This window comes from Mesoplodon bidens (genome assembly GCF_964165515.1).
Source record: "Mesoplodon bidens genome assembly, chromosome: 3".
Classification (NCBI taxonomy): domain Eukaryota; kingdom Metazoa; phylum Chordata; class Mammalia; order Artiodactyla; family Ziphiidae; genus Mesoplodon; species Mesoplodon bidens.
Genome location: NC_138178.1, coordinates 35,329,018 through 35,347,162, shown reverse-complemented (window position 1 = coordinate 35,347,162; position 18,145 = coordinate 35,329,018). Strand labels below are relative to the sequence as shown.

Here is an 18,145-nt window from a genome sequence, read left to right as displayed (position 1 = left end):
ATAGTATCTGGCTCAATTCTAACTTGGAGGGTTGTGGTGAGGATAAGAAGTTACGTATCTAAAGTGCTTTGCACATAATATGGTTCAATAAATGGTGATTTTATTATAATAATCATTTAGAAGGGAGGTGTGTTACCTGTTGGTGAAGAGTTTGGGTTCAGAGTCAGGGAGACCTGGTTGGAGTCCCAGCGCAGCAGTGTAGTAGTGGTGTAATCTTAGGCAAGCCCCTTCCCTTCTGTAAACCTCAGTTTCCTCTTCTGTACAGTGGGGAGAAAAACAGCTCCAACATGGTGGACTCAGAGGATTAAATGAGCTAATGCACTTGAAGTACTTAGCACAGGGCTCGGCATGTAATAAACATGCAATAAACACTAGCTGTTAAATTTTTCCACTGGCCTCCTGCCTGGGACAGAAAATCAAACTCTGCTCCTTAAAGCAGAATTTGGCCAAGCTTCACCCTCATAAGGTCCGTATGTGAGAACCCACTATTGGGTCCCTGGGGAGCAGAAGGCCTGCTTGGGTCATGACTTAGGTCTCTCAGTTCTCCCTCAACCCCTCCACAATGCTACATGTTTCCATGCTGCATACATTAAGGTCTGCACTTAGTAATTTATGTTTTAAGGGCTGGGTGCATATTTTCAGGATCCTTCAAAGATGAGCACATTTGGGGTCAACACTGAAGGAACACCCTTGCCGCTTCACTTACAGTGTAGGTAGTATATTCTGGTGGTTAGCGTGTTTGAGGGTGGGGGGTAGCGTAGCTGGACTGTGTATATTGTTTCCTTGGTTTGAAGGTTCCCATAAGCAGACTTTGAAACAGGGATTTGTGGGGAGGCAGCTTTTTGGTTGTTGTTGGTTTTGAGGTGATGCTGGGCAAACCAGTGGGGGAGTGGGGAAGAGAGACAGTGGAGAAAAGGAAGCCAGTGAAAGGCGTGCTACCAAATTAGTGACCTCTGAGGGCACCTGGGGCTCAGGCTTGCCAGGGAACTCTCAGAGACAGCGTGGAAGCCACGTCAGAGATATGCCAACCAGAGGCAGGAGGCTGGGGCGTTAATCTACCAACTGCCCTGCCAGCATTGGCTGAGGGCTGCTCCTGGGAGCATTTGATAACCACTAGCTACACATGGCTATTGAGCATTTGAAATGTGGCTAATGCGACTGTGATAGAATTCTAAAATGTTATTTAATTTTAATTCATTAAAATTAAAATTTAAATGGCCATATGTAGCTAGTGGGTATGGATTGGATAGCGCAGCCACCATGAAGTTAGACACCAAGTGTGTTTTGTTTGCTGCTGTGTTCCCAGCCCCAGATTCATGTAACAGGCACTTAATATTTGTGGAAATAATGAATGTAACTGGAGGAAATCTCTGGCAGGGTTTTCTTTAATTGCTTTGCCAATGGTTCCTTTCCTCTTTGTGTGTCTTCCCCAAGTTTAGGTAAGGCACTCTACCACCTTCATTAGTAACTACCACGAGTGCTCTTTTCGGGGCATCTGTGGGACTTCCACTCTGTGGCCCTTTATTTATCCCATTGTGTGTGCCAGTCTGACCAGTGAGTGAGGGATCCATCCATCCTTGCTTCAGGCATTCTTGCCTGCTTTATGTTTTTCAGAAATTTCTCAAAGCTGCTGCCAGGTAGATTGGAGTTGCCCCAATTTGGAAAGCGGATCTAGATGATTCCAAATTTTATAGTCCTTTGGTCATTCCAGTTGTTCCAGCACCATTTGTTGAAGAGATTATCTTTGCTCCATTGTACTGCCTTTGCTCCTTTGTCAAAGATCACTTGACCATATTTATGGGAGTCTACTTGTGAGCTCTCTATTCTGCTCCATTGATCTATTTGTGTATTCTTTCACCAATATCGTGCTGTCTTATTTAACTGTAGCTTTATAGTAAGCCTTACAGTCTGATAACCTCAGTCCTCCAACTTTGTTCTTCAGTATCAGTATCAGTCTTGGCTATTCTGCATCTTTTGCCTCTCCATGTAAAACTTTAGAATCAGTTTGTCAATATCTACAAAATAACTTGCTGGGATTTTGATTGGGAGGTTTTTTTACCTTTATTATGAAAAAATTTAAACATACAGAAAACTAAAGAGAAAAATACAGTTAATATCCCGACCCCATCACCTGCATCTCACAATTGTTAACATTTTGCCGCCTTTGCTTCATCTTCCTTTTTTCCTGAAATACTTTAACAGACATCATAACATTTCGTTCCCAAATACTTCAGTGTGCACATCTGAAAAATAAAGGCATTTTTCTCCTTAACTATGCTACCATTATCACACCTAACAATGATTCTTTATATCATTCAATGCCCAGCCTGTATGCAAACTTCCCTAATTATTCCCACATGTCTTTGGGAAAGAGAGAGCTCTGGACTCTTCTTCATTTTATAAGGATACCAATCCTTATCCATCCTCCTTACCTAAATGTAATTACCTCCCAAAGACCCCACCTCTAAATAACCATCACATTGGGAGTTGGTGCTTCAACATACGGATTTTGGGGCTGGGGAGACACAAACATTCAGGACACAACAATACTGTGTACAGATATTTGAGTACCTTTTCAGTTCTTTTGGGTATATACCTACGAGTGGAATTGCTTGGTCATTTTAAAATCTCTTATAATCTAGAAGAGTTCCCTTCACCTGATCTTTTTCTTTTTGTTCCTTTTTCTCTCATGACATCAGTTTGTTGAAATGACCAGGCTAGCTGTCCCACCTTTGGGCTGTGTCTAATTGTGTCCTCATGCTGTTTTTCAGCACATTCCTCTCGGCCTCGAATTTCCTATAATTGGGCTATGATGTTTTAATTTTCTCTGTGGTTTCTTCTTTACTCAGTTCATTCTGTTGGATACATTTGCCTCTTCTATTTTGTACTTGGCCTATTTTGGAGGAATGTGCCCTCATTTCCTATCGCAGACCCAAAGCAGTTTTTACTCTTCCCTGCAGTAAAGTTATGTGCAAGAAGGTCTTTGCTCTTATTCCTCGAGGAACTATTTTTGTTCTCCTATGCTTCAAATTCTGGTCATAGGCCTCAGACTGTTGTGTTTCTATTTACTTACCCATGAATAAGCCTAGTGTTGGCTCCTGGATGTGATACACTGTTCACTCACAGTGCCCTCCCTGTCTTCACCGACTGAGGCCAGCGGCTGAGCCGGTGTCTCCAATGGGACAGTTCTGGTCTGTCACACATCTCGGGCAGCTGTTTTTGGCTGACATAGCTTCTTTTCCCCCCACCGTCCATTTTCTGACAAGTGATAAAATGGACATTGGCCCTGCAGGGCCTGAGGCCACCTCTGATCAAACTTTCATTGCATGAAAATGTATACCTGCCTGCAGGCACTATTCCAAGGTCACCCAGGAACGCAGTTGGTCTGGTCATCTCTGCATCTTGCTGGGTTGCTCCCTAGAAGCTGTTGCTTCAGGATGGATGAGGCAAGAAAGTTATTGATGAGACATAGGGACTCGACTTCTTCAGAAAGGGGTTCCCAACAGTGTCAGGCTGGTTATGTGCTTTGGATTGAATCCCTCAGAGTTTTGTGGAGGAGCAGCCAGTGGAGTTAGGGTATTGATGAGGTCACTGCTAGCCTATATGGTGCTCTTTGTGAATTAGAAAAAGGCACCTTTTCCTCAAGACCCTGACTTCCATGTGCGGGAACACTGTGGTGTTCTACATACTGAATTTGTTAGAGCAGGTCATGGGATTGCTACTTACTAGAAAACTGTATGGTAAGCACACAAATCTACAATGTCTGTGATGGAAAGGGTGTGTTCTCTGAACGATGTACTCAGTTTCACACTGCAGCCACTTTTGGTTTGGGGGCTGATGTTCACTTGTCAGTGACTATATACCTGAATTCCTTCCCATCAGTGGAAGATCCTTCTGATTTTGGTATATGGTAAATGCACTCTTATCTTGCCCAGACCTATTGCTATTTTTAGTTTTCATGGGGACTTTAGTGAGCATCTAGGCACTGTTAGTTATCTGCCTCCCCTGACACAGAAGACTGAAGTTGACTTTCTGACAAAGATCCTGGCCAGTTCTGAAGCTATAATGCTGTGCACCAGGGTTGAATGCGGTGCCCTGAGAGTCCAGCATGGTTTGTGCTAGTGGATGGGATGCCTTGTAAAGAGCTGGTACGTTTCATGGCTTACGGAATGCTTTGTTTCTTCTGATGGCATTCTCCAGGCAGGTATAATATCTTGTATGACTCCCAGGAAATGAGGCTGGCTTCTGAGTGTGACTCTAGGCATCAGGCTTATTGGTCTACTTTCCCTAATTAAGATGATAAATACCTACTTGAGAAGAAAATTCAAGCATCACAGTAAAGCTAAGGGAAAAAGGCTAAAACCACTTAATTTCCATTATCCAGGGTCAACTACCATTACCTCCATCTCTCCATCCCTTTTTCCACTTTCATCCAGTTTGCTTTTCCAGGATGCTTACTGCTTCCTTTGATGGGGATGAAGACTCTCCCTTGTGCCCCCATAGTAGTAGCTGTTCTATTACTCAGTCCTTAGCCAGTGTTTGATAGCCTAGGGACAACTTTATGTATTTGCAAACCGCATTATTCTTCCATAGCTACAAACACAAGCTTCCTTTCATATTGAATGGTCCAGTAATACTGGGGCACAACAGTTTCAGATTTCAATCTGCCACTGCTTGGTGATCTTGGGAAAGTCACTTAACCCCTATGGGCCTCCACTTCTATTTAAAATGAAGAGGCTGAACCAGTGTGCCCTTTCCAGGTGAAGTCAAGCAGGGGAATTATGCCTATTTGAGAGAGAACAGCCTGTGGCACAGGTTTGTACCTGTTGTCAGTGGAGTCTAGTGGGAATTATCTAGAGATAAAGGAGATGACTAGCTAGCTGGACAGGTAAGAGGGAACTGAACCTATCTCCAGGGCCTGGGCATTTTTTGGCAGGCTGGGGGAACGGGGTCATCAGGGACAGAATTGTTTGGCCCACAGAGGTCAGCTAAGACGTTGGGAAGAGACTGATGACCTTGTGTAAGAACTAACTTCAGAGAGAAGGACGAAGTTGGGACCCTCAAGACATTGCCACGCTTGGATATTTGGCCTCCCCTTCTCCGTGGGTCTAGGCTGCCTCCCTCCTGCTGTGCCCCATTAATGAATGCTTTGTGATGATTTGTTGTTGTTATTTTCTGAGGACCTTGATTAGCAGAGGCTTTGCTGTCTACACACTGCACTGTTCCAGGTGACTCTTAGATGCTGGTCACTGATGGATAAAGGCCAGAAGGACACTGGGAGTCATCAGAATGGCTCGGCCTCCACGTGGAAAGGAAGCCACTCAGGTGGTCTCTTGGGGATAAGAGTTTTTTTTTTTTTTTCTGATAAATGCAGTGGGTAGAAAATGTCATTTATAGGTTTTGAAATATCCACCATAGGCATAGTGAAGAAGGAGAGGGTGCTCTGACACCTGGTTCTTTGTCTCTGGCTCCTGGCACACAGCTTCCCAAATCCTCAGCACCTCCTAAGTGATGAGTGTCTTTTATATGCTAATGAGATTACTGTTGAGTCGGGGCTCCTGGATAGATTTAGGATGGGGGCTGGTCACCAGAAAGAACAAGGCATAAATAGAGGGTTGAAACTTTTAGCCCTACCCCCTGACTTCCAGGGAGGGGAGAGGGAGTGGGGATTGAGTTAACCACCAATGGACAAAGATTTAATCCATAATGCCTACCTGATGACACCTCAGTAAAGACTCTTAAAAGAAGAGGTTCAGAGAACCTTCCAGTTGGTGAACACATGGAGGTGGTGTGCCCTGAGAGGGCATGGGAGCTCCTTGCTCCCCGCTTCACTTCCTTGCTCTGTGCGTCTCTTGAATTTGGCTGTTCCTAAGTTGTATCTTTATAATAGACTATTAATGGTAAAGTGCTCTCCTGAGTTCTGTCGGCTTTTCTAGCAAATTATCAAACCTAAGGAGGAGATTGTGGGAATCCCCAACCTTGTAGCCAAGTGGGACAGACGTGTGGGTAACTGGAGACCCGATACTTGTGTCTGGCATCTGAAGTGAGGGCAGTCTTGTGGGATGGAGCCTTGAAACCTGTGGAGTCTGATGCCAACTCCAGGTAATTAGTGTCAGAACTGAATTGTAGGACACTCAGTTGGTATTGGAGAATTAGGGAATTGGTTGTTGGGTGGAAGAAAAATCCACACATTTGGTGTCAGAGTGTTTTGAGTAAAAACAGATCACTGTCCCTGCTGCCTTTTTAAGAAGATGTATAGGCTGGAATATTGTGAGTCTGGGATGACATTGAAGGAACTGGCATCACAGAGGAGATAAAGAGAAACTCTTTCCCACTGGAGCCTGGGACCCTTCCTGAGCTCCAACGGTCAGTGTTTCTTGAATGAGTGAATTGACAACATGGACTCTGGTCTGGAGAAGGTTTGATGGAGGCAAGTAGCAATGACCTTGGATAATTAAACTACAATGAGGTTCTTTACCAGACATCAATTACTGAAGATTTTCAACTTGTCAGTATTGTATGAAGCATTCCTTTGGGCTAGATCATTCTCTGAATTTAATTTTAGCATTTCTTCAAGAGCCTTAGCCTCTTTCTTTAGCGTGCATTCTATGTGCCTTACAATGCAGTAAGGCAGACTTTTCTCATGACATGGTGTAGGTAAGATTGAGAGGGTCTAAGCATCTCTCCACTTTGGAATTTGTTGAAGCTTACAGTGTAAGCAGATGCACACATGCAGAATTCAAAGTCAGAGAGATACATGTGGTGCTTGCACTGTTTTGGTATGGAAGTTGGTTTCAAAAGGAGGTTGGGGGCTTCCCTGGTGGCGCAGTGGTTGAGAGTCCGCCTGCTGATGCAGGGGACACAGGTTCGTGCCCCGATCTGCGAAGATCCCACATGCCGTGGAGTAGCTAGGCCCGTGAGCCATGGCCACTGAGCCTGTGCGTCCGGAGCCTGTGCTCCGCAACGGGAGAGGCCACAACAGTGAGAGGCCCGCGTACCGCAAAAAAAAAAAAAAAAAAAGGAGGTTGGTATTTGAAATGCACTCTGAGCAATGGGAGAATAAATGACATATTCGGGTGTGTGTTCTAAGTCACAAGCAAACCCTCCCTGAAAATTTCCAGCGAGGCCTTTGGATGACACAGAGCTTGACTTGTCTACTTCATATTTGCTCAGCTTCCACATCATTTGGAAGAAGTTGGCCTGCTTGGGAATATGCTGGATTAAGGAATATAGCCAACCAATGAAAGAGGAGGAAAATTTGTTTAAAGCTAGACAAACCTTTAGTTGTTAGAGATCCTTATCTCCTGATGTGATGCAACTGGAAGGTCATGGTGTCACCCATAGGTCTTCTTGTTAAAAGATAGAATCGGGATCTGATCAGTCTCTAACTATTTAATTCACAGTAAATGTTGAAGATAGCAGAACATGTTAAATAACACCATGGGAATGTAATCCACCAAATCTACAATGCGGAAATTCTAAAGGACAGATGACACACTTCTTCAGTAAATGAAGGGCAAAGAACAAGACAGAGAAGGAAATGTAGATGAAAGAAACTTCTAGTGGACTGGAGCAGCTACAGTTGATACCCTGCTGGGAACTCTGGTGACCCTCTGCCCCAGGGCTTTCATTCTGTCTGTAGGATTACGCATGGCAAGCAGAGCAGAGAGCCAGAGAATTTATGGCCTGGAGAGTTAATGCCCCTGGAAGCAGTCCTCATCCAGTGATGGATGGGGAAGGTGGATAAATACCCAGGCTTCCTCCCCATCTCAGGGCTGGGGTAACGCTCGGGGGTGCCCCACACTGTCTCCCAGAGTTGTCCAGAGGAGCCGTGCTCTATTTGTCCCCAGTGGTGTGTACCCTTTGTTGGCTTTCTTCCCTTCCCTGGCTCATTTTCCTATTCTTCCACTAGTGTTCCTGCTATAACCTCCCAAATAAACAGTTTGCACTTAAATCCTTGCCTTGGAACCTGTTTCTGGGGGAAACCAAGCTAAGACAGAGACAAATCAATCCAATGAACATGTGGGCCTTATTTGCTTCCCATCTCAAACAAACCATCTGTAAAGAGGCATAAGTCTATTGAGGAAATATGATCACCAAGAGGATGTCAGATGGTATTAAGGAATTATTGTTAAGTATTTTTACGTGTGAAAATTATTTCTGGTAATGTTGAAAACAATGAAGAGCACTTACTTCTTAGAGATACATACATACTCAGTTATTTGCAAATGAAATTATATGATGTCTGGGATTTGCTTTAAAATAATCAACAGTGGGGGGCGGGGGGTGTACCAGGAGGGGGATACTAGTGAAATAAGATGGGCAAAATTTTCAACAATTGTTGAAGCTGGGTGATGGCTAACTGGCAGTTCATTATGATGTTCTGTCTACTTTTGTGATATGTTCAAAAATTTCCAAAAGAAAATGTTAAAAGAACACAAAAAGAAGCACTTGAACACCCTTATGGTCCCTTCTCCTCTGAGTCAAGATTAAATTATCCTCTTCCCAGCCTTGGCACTGTGACACGCCAGCTTTGTTTTGGATGGGTCAGCCGCTAAGCAGATGAGTTCTTGGCCCTTCTCCACACTGGCAGCCTTCCTTTCCCCCACTGTGTCCACCCATTCCCATAGCCAGACTAGAGACTCTGGTATCACTCACTGCTTCACCTTGAAATCTTAAATTCCATCCTATCAGCTTCTGCTCTGAAACCAACTATTCCTCTGATCCTGTTGCATCTACTCTCCAATTTGTAAGTGCCCTCCCTCTCCCAATGTAGTCATACCGACATGGTCTTGACTGTTATAGCCCAGAACTGCTGGAGTGGACAGGTTGGGAGGGGTGGGCCTGGAGACTGGGGGTCAGGCCAGATTGTGGGATTCTCTGTTAGTGCTGTGGTCAGTAACTCTAGTGGGCTGTGGTGACTTTGGCCTTGGCAGTACTCCAGGGGTATAATAGTGGTGGTAGGGGGCAAGAGAGGGAGAAGTGCCACCATGGTTCTAAGAAGAGGAATGGAAACTCCCATCAGGGGAGGTTCCAACAAGGAAAGAGTTTAGTCCTCGGGGAGAGAGGGTTGGAGAAAGCTAGGGTAGTTGTCAGGGCATCAGCCAAATGATCTGGACTTTTCCAGAGTGAAATCAGAGCATAATTGAGAAAGTGAGGCAGAAGCCCTATCTTGTATACTGAACACATGGGCCAGGTTTAGGCTGGGTCTACCTCCTGAGGCTGACCACAGATATTCCAGGCTGTGGGCCTCAAGTGGAACGGCAACCTCCACCCTGTGGGGCTGGTTTGTGATGCACTTAGTCAGTGGAGCAGGTGGAGTGAGGGTGGCCATGGAGAACCTGCCGGCTGAAGGTCTTTCATATTTGTCTTATTTAAGGAGAGGCCTTAGCTCTGTACAAACGTAAGACCTGGTTTTATTTTTGCTGATAAGTGCTCTCCACTGTGTGGGAGCAAATTCTACTTTCCTTCTGCAGATTATGACCCTCAGGATACCTTGATTAGAGCCAAAGCTTTCCTGCCAGTCTCCGTGTTTACAGCACCTTTCGTTTCTGAAACTGTGACCTAACTTGTTCCCTGCGGTGTGGCTGGAGGAGGCGGGATCCTGGCTGCTGGGGTGCAGGAGGGGCTGTGCTCAGGCTCTGAGGAATCTCTTCCCTCTCCTCCTTCTAGGGGTTTCTTCCCCTGGTGCTGGGTGCAAGAGGGACAGCTGCAGAGGCCGAGTTCTTCTGTGTCTCCGACCTAGAGGTGGTGTGTGTTGGGGGGAGGTCCTGGCCTTGCTCTGGTTCTGCTTGGGGTGAACAGCTTTGCCTTAGCCCCCCGACTGCGGAGGACTCCCTCCTCCAGAGTGAGCTGGGTCTTCTCCCTTTGGTGCCATCAGTGGTATAGAATCCTACCCTCTTCTCCTGGTGCTGTGTTCCTTACTTAGCCCTGATGCTCCTGGAAAGCCCCATGGCTCCTCTCCTGCTGTTCCCTGCCTTGCAACTTCTTGTTGAGACAGGGGAACTAACTGGAGTCCTCTTTCCCACCCTCTGAGGGCCAAGGAGAGCAGTGTTCCTTCTTTGGAGGCATCTCCAAATGTTGCAAGTGGTCCCCATGGGAGACCCCGTGACTTGGCTTTGGGGAAGGGGAAGCACCTGCACTGGTTTCCCATGAGAAGGGGAAGAAATAAGAAAAATAGCTAATACTTACATAGTACAATTCTAAGCATGTTAAATAATTTAACTGATTTAATCCCTGTAACAACCATTTGGAGTAGGTATTATTATCCCCCTTTTGTAGACGAGAAGTCTGAGGACCAGAGTGGATATATATTGCCCTAGGTCACATAGCTTACCAGTGGCAGATATGGGATTTGAACCCAACTCGTCTGGCTTAGGTGTTGTATGTCCCTCTCACCCTGAAGGACCCTTTTCCCCACAAGGCCGGCTACTACCTTCCTCTCCTGCATCCCCTCCTTCTATTGATTGGGGGAGTGTTCAGGCGGGAGGGAGAGCAGTTGGCGCGGGTGGGGGGCAGGACCAGTGTTGGCATCTCTAAGAAAGTGCAGGGCAGCGGAAGCTTCTTGGTCACTTTGAACGTGGGATATTATGAGTGTTTGATCTTCAGTTTGGACCTTAGCTGTGATTCCAGGTCAGTAGGAAGCTTCCACTCAGCTTGTTACTTCCGAGGTAGCTCAGCAGTGCTGGCAGGTCCTGCTCTTTTCCTGAAGCTCGTTCGGATATCTTCTGGCTCCTCTTCCTTTCCTGCCTGCCCGGATCGCGTGCAGGGTACAGCCCCTTTCTCACAGACCCCTGCAAACCCGTCACTTCCTCGTCTTTCATATGTTTCTGGAGCAATCTGACATCTGTCTTCTCTCCTACCAGGGGCTGCCAGGAACTGCTGGAGAAGATCTTACAACTATGCTGATGTTACAAATGTATGGCTTTGGCTTCAGGGGAAGTCACTAATCATTTATCATGTCCCCGAATGGCTTCCTCTTCCACTGTTTGTGGTGGCTCTTCCAGAATCATCGCGATCCTGAGACCTCACGGCATCAATCCTAGCCTCTCCCCCCCATCTTCAACCTCTCCTTTACTGACTAAGTCTTAATCAGCGTTGCCTCTTCTGCAAATCCTTCCCATGGCTCTGTCTCTCCCTCAAGCCTCTCCCATCTCCTTCTTTCCTTCACCGCTAGACTTTTACAAAGCGTATCTCTACCCTTTGCCTCTACTTCCTTATCGCGTTATCCCCCTCCACCCAGTGTAATCTGCCTTGCTCTCATTCTCTCTCTGGAACTGCTTCAGTTAATTGAAGGTTACCCACGTCTTCTTAAAAGAATACAAGAGGCGGGCTTCCCTGGTGGCGCAGTGGTTGAGAGTCCGCCTGCCGGTGCAGGGGACACGGGTTCGTGCCCTGGTCCGGGAAGATCCCACATGCCGCGGAGCGGCTAGGCCCGTGAGCCATGGCCGCTGAGCCTGCGCGTCCGGAGCCTGTGCTCCGCAACGGGAGAGGCCACAACAGTGAGAGGCCCACGTACAGCAAAAAAAAAAAAAAAAAAAAAAAGAATACAACAGGCATTTCTGTCTTTATCTTGTTTGGCCACTTTGCTTTATTGTGCATTTTGACTCCCTCCTTCTCGAAGGCTTCTACTTCTGCCTTCTACTGTGGTTCCTGCCACACCACTCTGCTGGTGGAACTCTTACCTCTCTGACCACTCTATTTTATTTTCCGGCTTCTCTTTCTCTTCCCATCTCTTTAAAATTAGTGATGACTAGGAGTGATCAGTGATCACCTGGTCCTCTTTCTCCTTTCACTCTGTTCATATTCCGTGATCCCATCCACTCTCATGATCCATGGGACCTCCTATTGATAATTCCCAAATCTGTGTTTGTGCTTCCTGACATTTCTCTTGAGCTATTGACAGTTTTCCTAAACATCTGTATCTAGAAGCCCTACACACATCTTAAATTTTTGTCCGAAATTATACTTTTTTTCCCCCACCCAAACCTTTTCATCACTCCAATTGCTAGAAACTGTAAAACCATCCTTCACCTTTGGGCAAAGAATTCTGGAGCTTGATTACCCAGGTTTCAATCCTGCCTCCTCTTCCGAGTAGCTGGGTGAGCTTGGGCAAGTAATTGAATGTCCCTGTGTCTTGGTTTCCTCATTTGCAAAATGAGGACAATAAATATAACCTGCCTTAAAGGATTGATGTGAAGATGAAATTGGATAATAAAGGCAAAACTCTTGGCAAAGGGCTCAACACCCAGTAACTTCCAGTAAACGACACGTTTTGATATTGTTGCTGTTATTCTATTCATCATTTGTTCGACACATTGAACAAATTTGTTGTTCAATTGATTGTCTTTAGTTACTTCCTTGGCACTGTGCTAGGCACACACTCCACAGCCACATCTCTCCAGGGCCCACATTCTGTAGATTTTACTTCCTGAATACTTTAAGACTTGTTAACTCTTCTCTGTACCCACCACCACTGTACACTGAGGGCATACCTTGCTTATACACCCACCTTTTCTCCCCCTCCAGGCCATCTTCCATACCTTGCCAGAAGGATTTGCTAAAACACAAATCTGATTATGTCATGCCCACTACCAAATGTAAAATAGATAACTAGTGGGAAGCAGCCGCATAGCACAGGGAGATCAGCTCCGTGCTTTGTGACCACCTAGAGGGGTGGGATAGGGAGGGTGGGAGGGAGGGAGATGCAAGAGGGAAGAGATATGGGGACATACGTATATGTATAACGGATTCACTTTGTGATAAAGCAGAAACTAACACACCATTGTAAAGCAATTATACTCCAATAAAGATGTAAAAAAAAAAAAATCCTTCAGAGGCCCCTCAGGATAAACCTCTATTGGTTTCCGTTGCTGTCAGGCCCACCCCTCCTGTACCTGTGCCTGCTGACCCAGCTCTAGCCATTCAGAACCACTTGCAGGTTCCACCCCGTGCCCTGTTGGCTTACCCCGGTGGGCCACGCCCATGCTCCTCTGTGCTGATGTATGCTTCCCTTCAGCCTCCCTCCACTGTCCACCTGCTGTTTTCCTTCTCTCAAAACTCTGTTGAAACATCACCTGCGGCTTTAGGATTTTTTGCCTCTGTTTCTTGCACAGCCACCTTCCCCCCCCAGAATTGGTTGCTCCATTGTCAGTGTTCTTATAGCATTTTGTACTTACCTGGCCTATCGTGTCTTTCTTGTCCCTTTGGTTTTTGATTTCTGAGGGCTCAGAAAGAGAGATTTATGATTACCAGTACAGGCATACCTCATTTTATTGTGCTTCGTAGACGTTGCATTTTCTACAAATTGAAGGTTTGTGGCAGCCCTGCACTGAGCGAGTCTACCGGAACCATTTTTTAAACAGCATTTGCTTACTTCATATCTCTGTGTCACATTTTGATAATTTTAACAATATTTCAATTTTTTTCTTTATTATCATATTTGTTGTGGTGATCTGTGATGTTACTATTGCACATCACATGAAACTATTGTTACTAATTGGGTGGGGTTTTTTTGCTTTGCATTTTTTTTTTTTTTTTTTTTTTTTTTTTTTTTTTGCGGTACGCGGGCCTCTCACTGTTGTGGCCTCTCCCATTGCGGAGCACAGGCTCTGGACGCACAGGCTCAGCGGCCATGGCTCACGGGCCCAGCTGCTCCGCAGCATGTGGGATCTTCCCAGACCGGGGCACGAACCCGTGTCCCCTGCATCGGCAGGCGGACTCTCAACCACTGCGCCACCAGGGAAGCCCTGCTTTGCATTTTTAAATTAAGATATGCACATTAATTTTAGACAATACTATTGCACACTTAGTAGACTACAGTATAGTGCAAACATAACTTCTGTATGCATTGGGAAGCCAAAAAATTTGTGTGACTTGCTTTATTGTGATATGCTTTATTGCAGTGGTCTGGAACTGAACCTGCAATATTGCTGAGGTATGCCTGTATTTTATCCAATATCTAATTCATTAAAGTTATAAATGTAAAAACCGATTCTACTGTAAGCTTTTAAGGACAACTTGGAACTCTTGTAAATTTATTTGTAAATCTAGTAATATTTGGTTAAAATGAAAAGCACTCATTTCACTTGCTCTTTGAATAGTGCTAAATTTATAAATTTAACCAATTAAATCCCGCAAACAATACCATTTATATAGTCTGTTAATTAATTTCTCTTAAATGTTTTAAAGTATAGTTACAGGTTCAATATGTATGATTCTCATAAGGCTTAAAAAGTAAATGAAACATATGCACATAAAAATGCCTGCAAAGGTTATTACTATCATTATACCTTATTACAATCATTATATTCAACACAGGGATTTATTTCTTTATCCCACACCCCAAATAAGGGACTGTGGCCACCTGCGGTCCCCTACGAAATATTGGGAACCCAAATGTAGTCAAGCTCCAGGTAATTGGTTGGAGATTGGGACCTGGACTCAGAATGTGGGTCCTTCCTCCAGAGTGATTCTATCTGAGCTGGCATCCATTCAGCGGGCCCCTCACTGATAGCAAGTGGCTGCCACACCAGCAGGCAAGTGGACTTCCCTACCCCATTCCTTTCAGTGGGATCTTGTCTAATTTCATATGTCAGTTTTTTCAGCAGACTGGCACCTTTTCCTGAAATAACACATCTTGCAAAATGTCAGGGACTTGCTAGGTTCCTGGATTCTGGTTCCATTTTCCAGGATTTTATCCAGATCTCCTCATTTAGTGCCCAAACCCTGGTGTGTTGTATAATTGTTGTTTATTTGTTTGCTCTTAAACCCCTGTGTACTGATGGGATTTCATATACTTGACTCGGGTCGCAGGACGACTAGTTAAAACACTAGTAATCATTTACTCAGGGTTATAATTAGTACAATTCTCATTGTTTACCATTCTGTGTCATTTTCTTGACTATTAATCACTGAGTCTCCAGGCCTAGAGGAGTGTCTAGCACACGAACGAGGCACTCAGTAAATATTTGTTTAGTGAATGATGCGTGTTTCCTTGAGTAGATTTGGATCTCTGTGAGGATTGGAATTGTCTTATTGATTTGTTGGGACCTAGCACAGACGGGAACTGGATCGTGCTGCTGTCTTCCTGGCTTATTTTGAAAGTGTCAGCATGATCACATGCTTTATTGCACACTCTTTAGTATCTTTCCTTGCCTCACTCCCTTTTTCTCCTCACCTTCACAGTCCTGGGCTTGTGCTTCTGGAATAAATTGTCAGCACTTCAATCCTTGCCTCAGGCTCTGCTTTCTAGAAGGCTAAGAAAGATCCTTTGGTAAAAGTTACAGTCATAAATTTTGGAGTATTTTTCTTTGTCCTCTCTCTGTTCCTGAGATTTACAACTTTCTGGGGACTGGTTTATGCTGTTCATGACCTTAAGAGTAGAAAATACTACCTTTTCTGCTTTGCAAATAGGTTCATCTGTACCGTTTTTCTAGATTCCACATATATGCATTAATATATGATATTTGTTTTTCTCTTTCTGGCTTACTTCACTCTGTATGACAGTGTCTAGGTCCATGCACATCTCTACAAATGACCCAACTGCATTCCTTTTAATAGCTGAATAATATTCCATTGTATATATGTACCACATCTTCTTTATCCATTCACCTTTTTTTGTTGTTTCCACCTGATTTTTATTCAGTGTTCCAAAGTTGTTGTTTGCTTATCAAAAACAGGCAGGAACTATTCAATTTTTTGAAAGCCACCAGCTTGTAACACTGTTTATGGCACAGTTAACAACTTTATGAAAGTAAATTGAATAAATTTGTCTAAAAAAACCCTGAGTTTTTACATTCTGTGAAACTTAACAGTAGAGGCATACCTTGCTTTATTGCACTTAGCAGATACTGGGTTTTTTTTTTTTTTTTTTTTTTTTTTTACAAATTAAAGGTTTGTGGCAGCCCTGTGTCAAGCAAGTCTACTGGTGCCATTTTTCCAACAGCATTTGTTCACTTTGTGTCTTGTGTCACATTTTAGTAATTCCAGCAATATTTCAAACTTTTAAAGTATTATTATATTTGTTATGGTGACCTGTGATCAGTGATCTTTAATGTTACTATTGCAAGTGTTTTGAGGTGGCATGAACTGCGCCCATGTAAGACTGAACTTAATAAATTTCTGTGTTCTGACTTCTCTACTGACCTGCTGTTACCCATCTCTCTCCCGCTCCTCTGGCCTCCATAACATAAAAGGGCAAGGTGAAGCAGCAAGTGCTGATGTGGAAGCTACAGCAAGTTACCCAGAAGATCTAACTAAGATAATAAATGAAGGTGGCTACACTAAACAACAGATCTTAAATGTAGATGAAACAGCCTTCTATTGGAAGAAGATGCCATCTAGGACTTTGATAGCTAGAGAGGAGAAGTCAATGCCTGGCTTCCAAGCTTCAAAGGACAGGCTTTGTTAGGGGCTAATGCAGCTGGTGACTTTAAGTTGAAGCCAGTGCTCATTCACCATTCTGGAAATCCTAGGGCCCTTAAGAATTATGCCAAATATACTCTGTGTTATAAATGAAACAACAAAGCCTAGATGACAGCACATCTGTTTACAACATTTTAAGCCCACTGAATATTTTAAGCCCACTGTTGAGACCTACTGCTTAGAAGAAAAGATTCTTTTCAAAATAGTACTGCTCATCAACAAGGTACATGGTCTCCCAAGAGCTCTGATGATGTACAACAAGATCCATGTTGTTTTCATGCCTGCTATTACAGCATCTATTCTGTAGCTCATGGATCAAGGAGTAATTTAGATTTTCGAGTCTCATTATTTAAGAAACACATTTTGAAAGGCTACAGCTGCCATCGATGGTGATTCCTCTGATGGATCTGGTCAAAGTCATTTGAAAACCTGGAAAGGACTCATCATTCTAGAGGCCATTAAGAATATTTGTGACTCATGGAAAGAGATAGAAATAAGAACATTAACAGGAGTATGGAAGAAATGGATTCCATCCCTCATGAATGACTTTGAGGGGTTCAAGACTTCAGTGGAGGAAGTAACTGCAGATGTGGTGGAAATAGCAAGAGAACTAGAATTAGAAGTGGAGCCTGAAGATGGGACTGAATTGTTTAACTCTCCTGATAAAACTTGAATGGATGAGGAGTTGCTTCTTACGGATTAGGAAAAAAAAAAAGGTTTCTTGAGATGGAAGCTACTCCTGATGACGATGCTGTGAAGATTGTTGGCATGACAACAAAAAATTTAGAAATAAATTTAGTTGATAAAGCAGTGGAAGCGTTTGAGAGGATTGACTCCAATTTTGAAAGAAGTTCTACTGTGGATAAAATGTTACCAAACAGCATTGCCTGCTACAGAGAAATTGTTCATGAAGGGAAGAGTCAGTTGATGCGGCAACTTCACTGTTGTCTTGTTTTAAGAAGTTGGCACAGCCTCCCAACCTTCAGCATCCACCACCCTGACCAGTCAGAAGCCATAAGCATTGAGGCAGACCCTCCACCAGGAAAATGATTATGACTTGCTGAAGGCTTGGATGATAATTAACATTTTTTGTTAATAAAGTATTTTTAGATTGATATGTACATTTTTTTTAGACATAATGCTATTGCATACTTAGTACACTACAGTATAGTGTAAACATAGCTTTTGTATGTGCTGGAAAACAAAAAAAAATTGTGTGACTTTATTGTGATCATCACTTTATTGTGGTGGTCTTGAACTGAACTCACAATATCTCCAAGGTATGCCTGTATAAACAACCCAAATTATGAAGGCTGTATCTTAAGGTAAATTCCAATTTTAGATTTGTAAAGTGCATCATAAAAGTACTTTTTGCTCCAATATTTTTGTCTCCTCCTGACTTACAAATTTTTTTTAATTCATTTTGCTTATTATGGTCCTTAATGGGAAAGTAAAGGTGGAATTCAGAATGGGATTATTGATATCACGAGGAGAACAGACATTTGAAGGTCGATTTATTCATTTTCTTGTTTGGTTGCAAGATCTTAGTTACTTATTCTAGACATATGAGAACCTATCTTGCATTTAAGACTTACCAGCCTCCTTTTGGACAGTTTGTAGGAGAGGAAAGAAACCTGATGATTCATTAGGAAAAGAGGTATTTTATCAATAATGTTAATTGCAGTTATTTCACATTCAGACAAATTTAATAACGATCAGA

The 18,145-nt window shown here is 43.7% G+C and overlaps 1 protein-coding gene across 1 annotated transcript in view; it reads left to right on the top strand.

The window, feature by feature from the left end:
- Positions 1–18,145, top strand: part of SH3GL3 (SH3 domain containing GRB2 like 3, endophilin A3) — a gene marked incomplete at its 5' end in the record, with an annotated part of 149,625 nt that overhangs the window by 25,920 nt on the left and 105,560 nt on the right. The gene's annotated exons all lie outside the window — the stretch shown is intronic.